Below are 12,309 nucleotides of genomic sequence, written 5' to 3' on the forward strand. Positions count from 1 at the left end.
TAAGTGATTTGTCCAGGGTCACACACCTAGTAAGTGTCAAATGTCTGAGGTCGGATTTGAACTCAGGTCCTACTGAATCCAGGGTCAGTGCTCTTTCCACTGTGCCACCTAGCTGCCCCCATCACCATAGAGTTTTAGCACTGTACTTCAGCCCTTACTGACCTTCCAAGAGTAGAGGGAATGAAATCTTCATTCCCTGAGAGAAGATCACCAACTACTCCTAAGGTCCAGGTCTATCCCCAAATTTAGAACAGGCAAATTAAGGCAGGTCATAAAAGCAACTGAGTCTTGTCCTTATTCTCTTGAGTCCTGGGAATCCCTGCTTTCTTGCTTAGCTCTGCTATTTATAACTTATGTAATTATGAGCAAATTACATACTCTCTCTGGGTCTCATCTAGAAATACTTTGAGCAAGGTAATTTATGACTGGGACTATATCCAAGGAGATTATTTGGCAGCAATAATAATCATCATAGCAATTTACATTTATATAGCACTTTACCTTGTATGAAGTACTCTACAAGCATTGTTTCATTTGAGTCTCAAAATATCCCTGTAAGTTAGAGACTACAGGTTATCTCTATTTTACAGATGAGGAAACAGGTTTGGAGAGATTTAGTGCTCAAGGTCACCCAGCCCATAAGAGATGGGAATTTGAATTCAATTCTTCCTGATTCTGAGGTTAACACTGTATCTACTATGCTGTGTTGCCTCTGGGGGGAAAAAGGACCACATTAAACAAAATGTTCAAAACAGCATTATCTGTGATTACAAAGAGCTGGTGGGGGGAAGGGGGTGGGGGGTTGAGGGGAGGAATTGAGGAAAGTGTACCCAACAATTGGGGAATGGCTGAACAAATTGTGGCATATGAATGTAACAGAATGTGGAAATTAAGAATTCAGAGAAATGTGGGAGGTCAAGATAGAATCAAAAGGTGCAAAATCTGAACAAAATACAAATTAAATCCATTGGTCAATTAGTATCTGTTGAGTGCCCCTTTTTTTGTGCCAGACACTGTTAAGAGTTGGGCTTACAAAGAAAGGCAAAGAAGCAACCAAATTCTGGTCAATACACTAGACTGTTAATGTGCTATCAGAACCCAAAGACATCCTCCCTCTTTTTGTTAACAATTTATAAACAATTTTGTTATGGGGAAATGTACTTTGTAGGGGATTTGTTTGGCTGTTTATTTTGTTGGGAAGTTGTATCAACACATTATTAGTAAATTTTTGTTTGTTTAAAAAAAAGGGAAATAACGTCAAAGGAAAAAAAGGAAAATAAAATTTGGAAATTGATCCAGATGATCTCTGAGGTTCCCTCTAGTTCTAAATTTTATGATTGTTTTTAGGGGTCATTGTGGCTCACTCCCTCTTCCCAAGAGGTTGGGGAGTCCTTGCCTGCTCGACAAGGTCCATGCCAAAGAGCAATCTGATCTAGTTTGATTCCTGACCCTTCCTGCCTGAAGCCTGCCTGAGGGGTATGAAGTGAGATTTGTCCATCTTGGCCCCTGGCTTTAGGAAAAAGACTCTGGTCCCCACTAACTGCCATGGACATTTAGAGTTGGAGGTCTAGTCTAACCTCTATCCTAAGGCAGGAATCCCCTCTCTGTCATTCCTTCTTTGGGGAGAAGTACAGGCTCAATGATGCTTTCTTTTCAAAATTTCCAGTGATAAGAAACTTAACGACTATTAGCAGCAGCACCATTTAGTTTAATGAAACCTGGGTGTATAATCCCGCCTCTGATACTTACTAGTTATGTGATGATGGGTAAGCCAATGAACGTCTCTGAGCTTTAATTTTCTCATCTGTCACATGGGGATAATAACACCTTTAGCAGTTCCCCCACAAGATTGTTGTGAGGAGTGTCCCAATGAAAACAATTTGTAAATGTGCTTTGCAGACCTCAACATATTATGTGTAGAAGTTAGTTATTATTATTATTATTATTTGCTATTATCTTCTGTGGTGGCCCATTCTTCAAAATCACAGAATTTAGTAACCACCTAGTCTAACCTATGCATGAAAGGAATTCCAACTATAATATACCTGGCAACTGGTTGTCTGGCTTCTGCTTGAAGACTGTTCTGGGAGGGAGAACTTTCCACCTCTGAAGGTCCAACCCATCCACTTTCGGAGAGCTCTGATTGTTGGGTAGTTTATCATGACCTCAAACTTAAATTTGCCTCTTTGTAACTTCCACTTGTTCCTGGTTTTGTGCTTGAGCCAAATGGAGCAAGTCCAGTCCTTCCTCCACATGACCGCTCTTCAAATAGTTGAAGACAGCCATCATGGCTCCCCTCTCCTCTCCAAGTCTTTTCTTCTCCAAGGTAAACATATTCAGTTCCTTTAACCGATTGCCCTGAAATGTAGACTCCAGGTCTTTCACTATCCGTTTCACAGCCCTCCAGACACAACAGCTTTTCAGTATCTTTAAACTGCAGCTCTCAAAACTGAAGACCGTTGCATTGATTAGACTTCTTAAGTCTTTCAAAGTTATTTTTCTCTATAATACTCATAAATTACTCTCCTGGTTATGCTCACTTCACTCTATCAGTTCATTCAAGTCTTCTCATGTCTCTGAAACCATCCGTTTTGTAACTTTTTTTAAAAATCTCTTTCCAAAGCCTTTATTTATTTATTCATTCATTTATTTATTTTGTGGGGGGGGACAATGAGGGTTAACTAAATTGCCAAGGGTCACACAGCTAGCAAGTGTCACGTGTCTGAGTGTCGCTGCTTTAATTGTATCTGAGGCCAGATCCAAACCCAGGCCCTCCTGAATCCAGGGCCGGTGCCCTACCCAATGAGCCACCTAGCTGCCCCCTCCAAAGCCCTTTATTACATGTTATTTTTATTGCATCATGACCTGAGAAGAATGCATTTAATATTATTTCCTTTCTGTATTTGATGGTAAGCTTTTTTTAATACCCTAATTCATGATCAATTTTTGTATAGATTTCATGTACCACTGAGAAAAGGTATATTCCCTTTGTATCCTCATTCATTTTTCTCCAGAGGTCTAGCATATCTAACTTTTCTAAAATTCTATTCACTTCCTTAACTTCTTTCTTGTTTATTTTGTAGTTACATTTATCTAATTTTTAGAGGGAGAGCATGAGGTTCCCCCACTACTATAGTTTTACTCTCCATTTCTAACTGTAACTCCCTCAACTTCTCTTCTAAGTATTTAGATGTTATACAATTTGGTTTAGGTGTTTAGCATTCATAGTACTTCATTGTCTACAATATTGCTTGGAGTTTCAATTCTGGGATCTAATTCAGGATGGGATCAGTAGATTCTTCAACAACTATTTTATCTTCAGGTTCTAGGATGTCAAGGTAGTTTTGCTTGATAATTTCTTGAAAAATGCTGTCCACACTCTTTTTTTGATCATGCCTTTCTGGACGGAAGCCCCATGGACCTTCCTGGAAAGGGGAGCTCATATCTTCTCTAGAGACTGGAATTCCCACAGAGAGCAGGTTCTGGACATTCTCCAGCATGATTCTCTCTGAGAATGGTCCAAAAGGCACCACTCCTCCTGGGTGAAATCCACAGCCACATCCTTGAATGTCACCAACTCCTGGGATGAGGGTCTCTGGGTCCCAGAGGCCATTCTCTCTGGCTTCATTGTCTCTCCTCAGAATAGTCCCTGGTTGTCTGCAAGCTGATGTTTTCTGGCCAAAGACTCCGGGTTCTTTGATGTCTTCTTGGTCTGGGTAAAGCTGATTGAAGGTGGATAATGGCTGCTCCAGCTGTTTTGTAACTTCTTTTTTTTTTTTTTAATTTTTTTTCTTTTATTTTTTAGTGAGGCAATTGGGGTTAAGTGACTTGCCCAGGGTCCCACAGCTAGTAAGTGTTAAGTGTCTGAGGCTGGATTTGAATTCGGGTCCTCCTGACTCCAAGGCCAATGCTCTATCCACTGTGCCACCTAGCTGCCCCATTTTGTAACTTCTTAAGGTGAAATAATATTCTTTTACATTCATGTCTCATAATTTGTTCAGCTGTTCTCCAACTTATGAGTGCCCATTTCGTTTTCAGGGTTTTTTTCCTGTAATAAAGGGAGCTGCTATAAATATTTTTGCATATAAGGATCTTTTTCCTTTTCCTTTGTTTTCTTTGAGGTGTAGGCGAAATAGTGATATCATGGGATCAAAGTTTAATGACTTTCCAGAATGCTTTCCAGAATGGCTAAATCATGTACAGCCATATCACTGATACATTGATAATAATAATAACCAGCACTTTAAGATTTGCAGAAGGCTTTATAAGTGGGTTTTGGAGCTAAGATGGTAGAGAGAAGCCAGGAAGTTGCCTGAGCTCTCCCAAATTTCCCTTGGAAACAATGTTAAATTAAGCCTCTAAATGGACTCTGGAGCTGCAGAACCTACTAAAAGACAGAGTGAAACAATCTTCTAGATTAATATAACCTTGAAGGTCTTCAGGAAAGGTCTGTCCTGCCTGGGCAAATGGGGAGCTCAGCTGAGAACAGGGAGTGTCTGGGAAAGCCAGCAGAAGGCTCTGAGCCATAGCATACATCAGCAACTGAGGACCTTTGGTTCTAGCTCAGCAAGCTAGTGGCATAGCAGGCCAGTTGGGAAGCTCCCAGCCCCAATGCAGAAGGCAATCTGCCAGCTGTGGTATCTACTACTGTGAGATTCAAAATAAAACTTCTGATATATATCTTTACCACAAATAATTACCACACTACCCAACAGGTGCAACTAGGCTGGGGCCACTCCAGTGCAGTGAGCAAGCTTTAAGTTGCTGATGCCTCAGAACAGAAAGCCAGTGACTGGGATCCTGGCCCCCAGCAAAAGAAGCTTGGGACAGTGCACTGCTGTACCCCAGGAGCAGAGCTCAACTTTAAAAGGCATGAAATAAGCTAAAATATGAATAAGAAACAAAAGAACCCTCACCATTGAAAATTACTATGGGGACAAGGAGCACCAAAACATAAATTCAGAGAAGGACAATAATGTCAAAATACCTACATGTGAAGTCTTAAAGGGGAAGAGGAATTGGTCTCAAAACCAAAAAGCCCTCTGGGAAGAGCTCAAAAAGGATTTTATAAACTAAGAGAGAAGAAAAATTGGGAAAAGAAATTAATTATGCAAGAGAACGTCAATAGCTTGGAAAAAGAAAATGGAAAAAGAGGCTCAAAAGCTGACTAGGGGAAATAATTCCTTAAGAATCAGATTTGGGCAGATGGAAGCTAATGATTCTATGAGACAACAGGAAGAAGTAAAGCAGAATCAATAGAACATAAAACTAGAAGAAAATGTAAAATATCTCTTCAGAAAAACAATAGACCTGGGAAATAGATCCAGGAGGGACAATCTACAAATAATTGGACTACCTGAGGGCCATGATAAAAAAAAAAAAAAGCCTGGACAGCATACTTCATGACGTTATCAAGGAGAACTGCCCCAATGTCTTAGAACCAGAGGAAAAAATAGCCATTGAAAGAATCCATCAATCACCTCCTGAAAGAGACCCCAAAAGGAAAACTCCAAGGAATATCATAGCCAAATTCCAGAATTATCAAGTAAAGGAGAAAATAATGTAAGCAGCCAGAAAGAAACCATTTAAATGTCAAGGAAAAACAATTAGGATTACACAGGACCTGGCAGCTCCAACATTAGCAGACTGGAGGACTTGGAATATGATATTCCAGAGACCAAAGGAACTTGGATTACAACCAAGAATGTACTACCCCACAAAATTGAGCATAATCTTTTTTTTTTTTTTTGGTAAGGCAATTGGGGTTAAGTGACTTGCCCAGGGTCACACAGCTAGTAAGTGTTAAATGTCTGAGGCCAGATTTGAACTCAGGTCCTCCTGAATCCAGGGCCGGTACTTTATCTACTGTGCCACCTAGCTGCCCCAGCATAATCTTTTACAGAAAATGATGGGCATTCGATGAAATAGGGCACTTTAAAACCTTCCTAATGAAAAGCCCAGAACTGAACAGAAAATTCAGTCTACAAATACAAGACTCAAGAGAAGCATAAAAAGGTAAAACAGGAAAAAACCCAAAACATGTTATTAAATAAGGTGAAAATGCTTACATCCCTACAGGGGAAGAAGATACTTGTAACTCTTGAGAATTGTCTCTCTAGTAAGGCAGATATAAGTAGTATTCAGAGGATGTGGGCATAAGTTGATTTTGATGTGATGATATTAAAAAAACCTTAAGAGGTGACAAAAAGGACTATACTGGGAGAATAGGAAAGGAAAAGCAGAATGGGAAAATTATATCATATGAAAAGGCACAAAAGGTCTATTACAATAGAAGGAAGAAAAGGGAGGGGTGAACATTGTTTCAATCTTACTCTCATCTGATTAGGCTCAAAGAGAGAATAATATACACTATAAGTTGGGTGTAGAATTTTTTTTACCCTATAGGGAAGTAAGAGGGGAAAGGGGTAAGAAGAGAGTAGAGTGCGAATAGAAGGGAAGGTAATACTAGGAGGCAAAAGGGGAAAAGAAAAGGGAAGTGGAGCTGATCGAAGGGAAGGTGAAACTAGGAGAAAAAAGGGGAAAGAGCAAAAAGGAGGTGGGGCTGATAGAAAGGAGGGTAAATTGAGGGAGGTGGTGGTCAGAAGCAAAACACTGGTAAGAAGGGATGGGGGAAGGGAAAGAGAACAGTATAAAGAAGGGGAAAAATAAGATGCAGTGAAATACTGTTAGTAATCATAACTGTGAATGTGAATGTGATGAACTCTCCCATAAAACAGAAACAAAGTGGATTAAAACACCATAATCCTACAATATGTTGTTTACAAGAAACACATTTTTAGCAGAGAGATATATACAGACTAAAGGTAAAAGACTGGAGCAAAATATATTATGCTTCAGCTGAAGTAAAAAAAAAAACAACCAATGGGGTTAGCAATCCTTATCTCAGACAAAGCAAAAGAAAAAATGAACCTAATTAAAAGAGATAAGGAAGAAAACTACATCTTGCTAAAAGGTACCATAGACAATGAAGTAATGTTAATATTAAACATCTATGCACCAAGTGGTATAGCATCCAAATTCTTAGAGAAGTTAAATGAGTTACAGGAATGAATAGACAGCAAAACTCTATTAATGGGGGACCTCAACCTCCCCATCTCAGAGCTAGATAAATCTAACCACAAAATAAAAAAGAAAGAAGTTAAGGAGGTAAATAGAATTTTAGAAAAATTAAATATGATAGACCTTTGGAGAAAACTGAATGTGGATAGAAAGAAATATACCTTTTTCTCAGCTGTACGTGGCACCTACACAAAAATTAGCCATGTATTAGGGCATAAAAATCTCACAGTCAAATGCAGAAAGGCAAAATTAATAAATGCATCCTTTTCAGATCATGATGCAATAAAAATTTGTGTGTAATAAAGAGCCATGGAAAGATAGACCAAAAATTAATTGGAAAATAATCTCAATCTAAAGAATGTATGGCTCAAACAACAAAACATAGAAACAATAATTTCATCAGAAGGAATACCAATAATGCAACAACATACCCAAACTTATGAAATGCAGCCAAAGCAGTTCTTAGGGGAAATTTTATATCTCTAAATACCTACATGAATACAATAGAGAAAAAGGAAATCAATGACTTGGGCATGCAACTTTTTGTTTGTTTTTGTTGTTGTTGTTGTTGTTTTTGCTGAGGCAATTGGAGTTAAGTGACTTGCCCAGGGTCACACAGCTAGTAAGTGTCAAGTGTCTGAGGCCGTATTTGAACTGAGGTACTCCTGAATCCAGGGCTGGTGCTTTATCCACTGTGCCACCTATCTGTCCCTTGGGCATGCAACTTAAAAAGCTAGGAAAAGAACAAATTAAAAACCCCCAATTTAATACCAAATTAGAAATTGTGAAAATCAAAGAAAGGAATAAAATTGAAAGTAAGAAAACCATAGAATTAATAAATAAAACTAAGCTGGTTCTATGAAAACCCAATAAAATAGATAAACCTTTGGTTAATTTGATTTTTAAAAAAGAAACGAAAAGGATAAATTCGCTACCAATGAAGAGGAAATTAAAGCAGTAATTAGGATCCATTTTGCCCAACTATATGCCAATAAATTTGACAATCTAAATGAAATGGATGAATATATTCTAGATGACATGGATGGTATGCTTAGAGAATCAACCAAAAGCTACTTGAAACAATTTGACTTTTAGTTGTAGGATATAAAATGCACATAAATCATCAGCATTTCTATATATGACCAACAAAGCACAGCAGCTAGAGATAGAGAAATTCCATTTAAAATAACTGTAGACGTAATTGTACATGTTTAATCCATATCTGATTGTTTACCCCCTCAGGGAGGGGGATGGGGAGGGAGGGGAGGAGGAATTAAAAAATGAAACCCAAAAGTATAAATAAAAACATTTATTACTTTAAAAAATAACTATAGACAATATAAAATATTTGGTAGTCTACCTGCCAAAGCAAACCCAGGAACTATATGACCACAATTATAAAATACTTTTTATACAAATAAAATTGGATCTAAACAAATGGAGAAATATCAATTTTTCATGGCTAGGCCAAGCTAATATAATAAAAATGACAGTTCTCCCTAAATTAATTTACTTATTCAGTGCCATACCAAACTACCAAAAATCATTATATAGAGCTAAAACAATACTAACAAAATTAATCAGAAAGAACAAAATGTCAAGAATATCAAGGGAAAAATGCAAAGGAAGGTGGCCTAGCTGTACCAGATCTAAAACTAAATTATAAAGCAGCAACCATTAAAACTATTTGGTACTTATTAAGAAATAGAGTGGTGAATTAGTGGAATAGGTCAGTACACAAAGTAGCAGTAAATTAATATAGCAATTTCCTATTTGATAAACCCAAAGAATCTAGTCTCTGGGATAAGAACTGACTATGACAAAAACTGCTGTGAAAACTGGAAAAAAGTATAGCAGAAACTAGGCATAGACCAACATCTTATACCATATGCCAAAGTAAAGTCAAAATGGGTATATGATCTAGACATAAAGGGTAATACCATAGGCAAATTAGAAAAGGAAGGAATAGTTTACTTGTCAAATCTATGGAGAGAGGAAGAATTTATGACCAAAGGTGAGATAGAGAACATTATGAAATGCAAAATGGATCATTTTGATTACATTAAATTAAAAAGATTTTGCACAAATGCAACCAAGATTAGAAGGAGAGCAGTAAGCTGGGAAATAATTTTTACATCCAGTATTTCTGATAAAGGTCTCATTTCTAGAATATATAGAGAATTGAATTAAATATATAAGAATGTCATTCCCCAATTGAGAAATGGTCAAAGGATACAAAGAGGCAGTTTTCAGATGAAGAAATTACATCTACAGCCATATGAAAAAAATGTTCTCAATCACTACTGATTAGAGAAATGCAAATCAAAACGACCCTGAGGTACCACCTCTCACCTAGCCAATTGGCTAATATGACAAAAAAAAAAAGGGAGAAGTGATAAATGTTGGAGAAGATGTGGGAAAATTGGAACATTAATGCACTGTTGTTGGAGCTGTGAATTGATCCAACTATTCTGGAGCACAATTAGGAACTATGCCCAAAAGGCTATAAAATTGCATACCCTTTCACCCAGTAATACCACAACTAGATCTACATCCCAAAGAGATCACAAAAAAGGGAAAAGGACCCACACATACAAAAATATTTATAGCTGCTCTTTTTGTGGTGGCAAAGAATTGGAAATTGAGGGTATGCTCATCAATTGGGGAATGGTTGGACAAGTTGTGGCATATGAATTTAGTGGAATACCATTGTGCTGTAAGAAATGATGAGCAGGCAGGTTTCAGAAAAACCTTGAAAGACTTACATGAATTGTTGCTGAGTGAAATGAGCAGAAAGAAGAGAACATTGTGTGATGATCAACTGTGATAGACTTGGTTCTTCTCAGCAATACAATTATGCAAGACAATGCTAAAAGACTCATGATGGAAAATGCTCTCTACATTCAGAAAAAGAACTATGAAGTCTGAATGTGGATTGAACCATACTATTTTCACTTTTGTTTTTGTTGGGTTTTTTGTTTGTTTTTGTTTTTTCTTTTGTTCTGATTCTACTCTCAGAACATGACTAATGGGGAAATGTGTTTTTAAAAAAAGAATGCTATATAAGTAAATATTATTGTTTCTCAAACCAGTTCTGAGAGGTTGATCTTATTATTGTATCCATTGTACAAATGAGGAAAACTGAGAATTAAGGGACCAAGTGAGTTGCTCAGGGACACACAGCCAATAGGTTTCTGAGGGGTCCGGTGCTCTATCTACTGAGCTATTTAGCTTTTTCATAGGTACTAGTGTGTCTTTTCCCAAAGCCCATTGAACAATTGTCATTTTGCTTTTTTTGGTCATCTTTCTCAGTTTGAATGGTGTGAGGGAGAACCTTGGAGTTGTTTTAATTTTAGTTTCTCTAAGTGTTACTTATTTAAAGAATTTTTTTGCTGGTAGATAGCTTCAATTTCTGCCTTTAAAAACTAACTTTTAGGGTGGCTTTAGGTGGCGCAGTGGATGGAGCACTGGCCCTGGATTCAGGAGTACCTGAGTTCAAATCCGGCCTCAGACACTTGACACTTACTAGCTGTGTGACCCTGGGCAAGTCACTTAACCCCCATTGCCCTGCAAAAACAAAAATAAAACAAAACTAACTTTTTATATTCTTTGACCATTTATCTAATAGGGGAATAGCTCTTGTTTGAGCTTTTTATTATAATTTTGAATCAGTTCCTTATATGAGACCTATATCAATAAAACTTTCTGCAAAGATTTTTTCCCCTAGTTAACTGTTTTCCTTCTAATTTTAACTGCATCAGTTTTGTTTATGCAAAAATGTATTAAGTTACTTTTGGGTCCTGACTGCCATCCATTGTGTTAGTTTTCTCTCCCAGCTTTATGCCATGTGCAAATTTGATGAGTGTGTCATCTATGCTTTTGTTTGAATTGTTTTTTTTTTTTTAGTGTATGAGGTATTTTATTTTTTCCGTTACATGTAAAGATAGTTCTCAACTTTTGTTTATACATGCTTTACAATTTCAGATTTTTCTCCCTCCCTCCCCTCCCTCCCCCCTCCCCTAGACAGCAGGTAATCTGATATAGGTTATATCTATATATCTCTATACATATACATATATATATACATATACACACATATATATACACATAATAACATTAATCCTATTTCTGCTGAATTGTTGATAAAAATATTAAACAGCACATATCACTGGGGTATTCCACTGGAGCCCTTCTTCCACAATTACATTGAGCCATTACTCTTAGAACCCAAAAAGCCAACCAGTTCCGAATCTATGTGATTATTTAATGTCTAATTTGTATCTCTCCATCTTCTCCACAATAGTAGTATGATATATTTGATCAAAACTTTGGTAAAATGTGGGTAAACCGTTTCCCTTCATTTGTCTATAAAAAAAAAAAGAAAATGAAGTCAGTTTGGCATGCACTGGTGTTTTTGTTTTTGTTTTTTTTAGACTTTTATTTTCCAAATTACATGTAAAAGCAAATTTTGACATCATTTTTTTTTAACTTTGTGTTTCAACTTCTCTTCCTCCCTCCCCTCCCACTCCCACTCCACAATTCAACATAAATTATACATGAGTAGTCATGGAAAAAAATTCTATTTAATCTAGGTTGTGAGAGAAAACAGATAAAAACAAAATTTCAGATTGAGGAATTGTCAAAAAAAAAATGTGTTTCAGTCTGTTTTCAGATACCATCAGTTCTTTCTCTGTAGATGGGCTGCAATTTTCTTAAGTTCTTCAGAGTTATATTGGATCAGTGCCTCGCTGAAAATAACCACGTGCTTCCCAGCAGATCATCTCACACTAATGCTGTTATTTTGTATGCAGTACATTTCTCTCTACCTCAGTTCATGTGGGTCTTTCCAACTTTTTCTGATAGCATCCTGTTCATCATAATTTTTATATAGTACCTTGAACTTGACAGAGAATTTTCTTCACAATAGCCCAGCAGAGAAGGTACCATACGTTTTGACATTGTAGTCAAACATCATAACTATTTCCCTCCATCCCATTCCCTTCCAATGATGTTTACTCTATTTTCTATCTTATTTTGCCCTATTCCTCCTCAAAAGTGTTTTGCTACTGATTGCCCCCTCCTCTGTTCTATCCTCCCTTCATTCACCCTTCCCTCCTTATTCTCTACCCCTCCTACTTTCCTGTAGGGTTAGATAGATTACTTCTCCCAATTGGGTGTGTGTGTTATTCCCTCCTTGAGCCCACTCTGATGAGGGTAAGGCCTTTGAGC

General features: G+C 37.3%; 1 protein-coding gene across 1 annotated transcript in view; it reads left to right on the plus strand.

Annotated features, from left to right (window-relative positions):
- The window catches only part of ARHGEF37 (Rho guanine nucleotide exchange factor 37), a 94,778-nt gene that overhangs the window by 19,741 nt on the left and 62,728 nt on the right, over positions 1-12,309 (plus strand). The window lies entirely within an intron of this gene.

This window comes from Dromiciops gliroides, chromosome 2 (assembly GCF_019393635.1).
Source record: "Dromiciops gliroides isolate mDroGli1 chromosome 2, mDroGli1.pri, whole genome shotgun sequence".
Classification (NCBI taxonomy): Eukaryota; Metazoa; Chordata; class Mammalia; order Microbiotheria; family Microbiotheriidae; genus Dromiciops; species Dromiciops gliroides.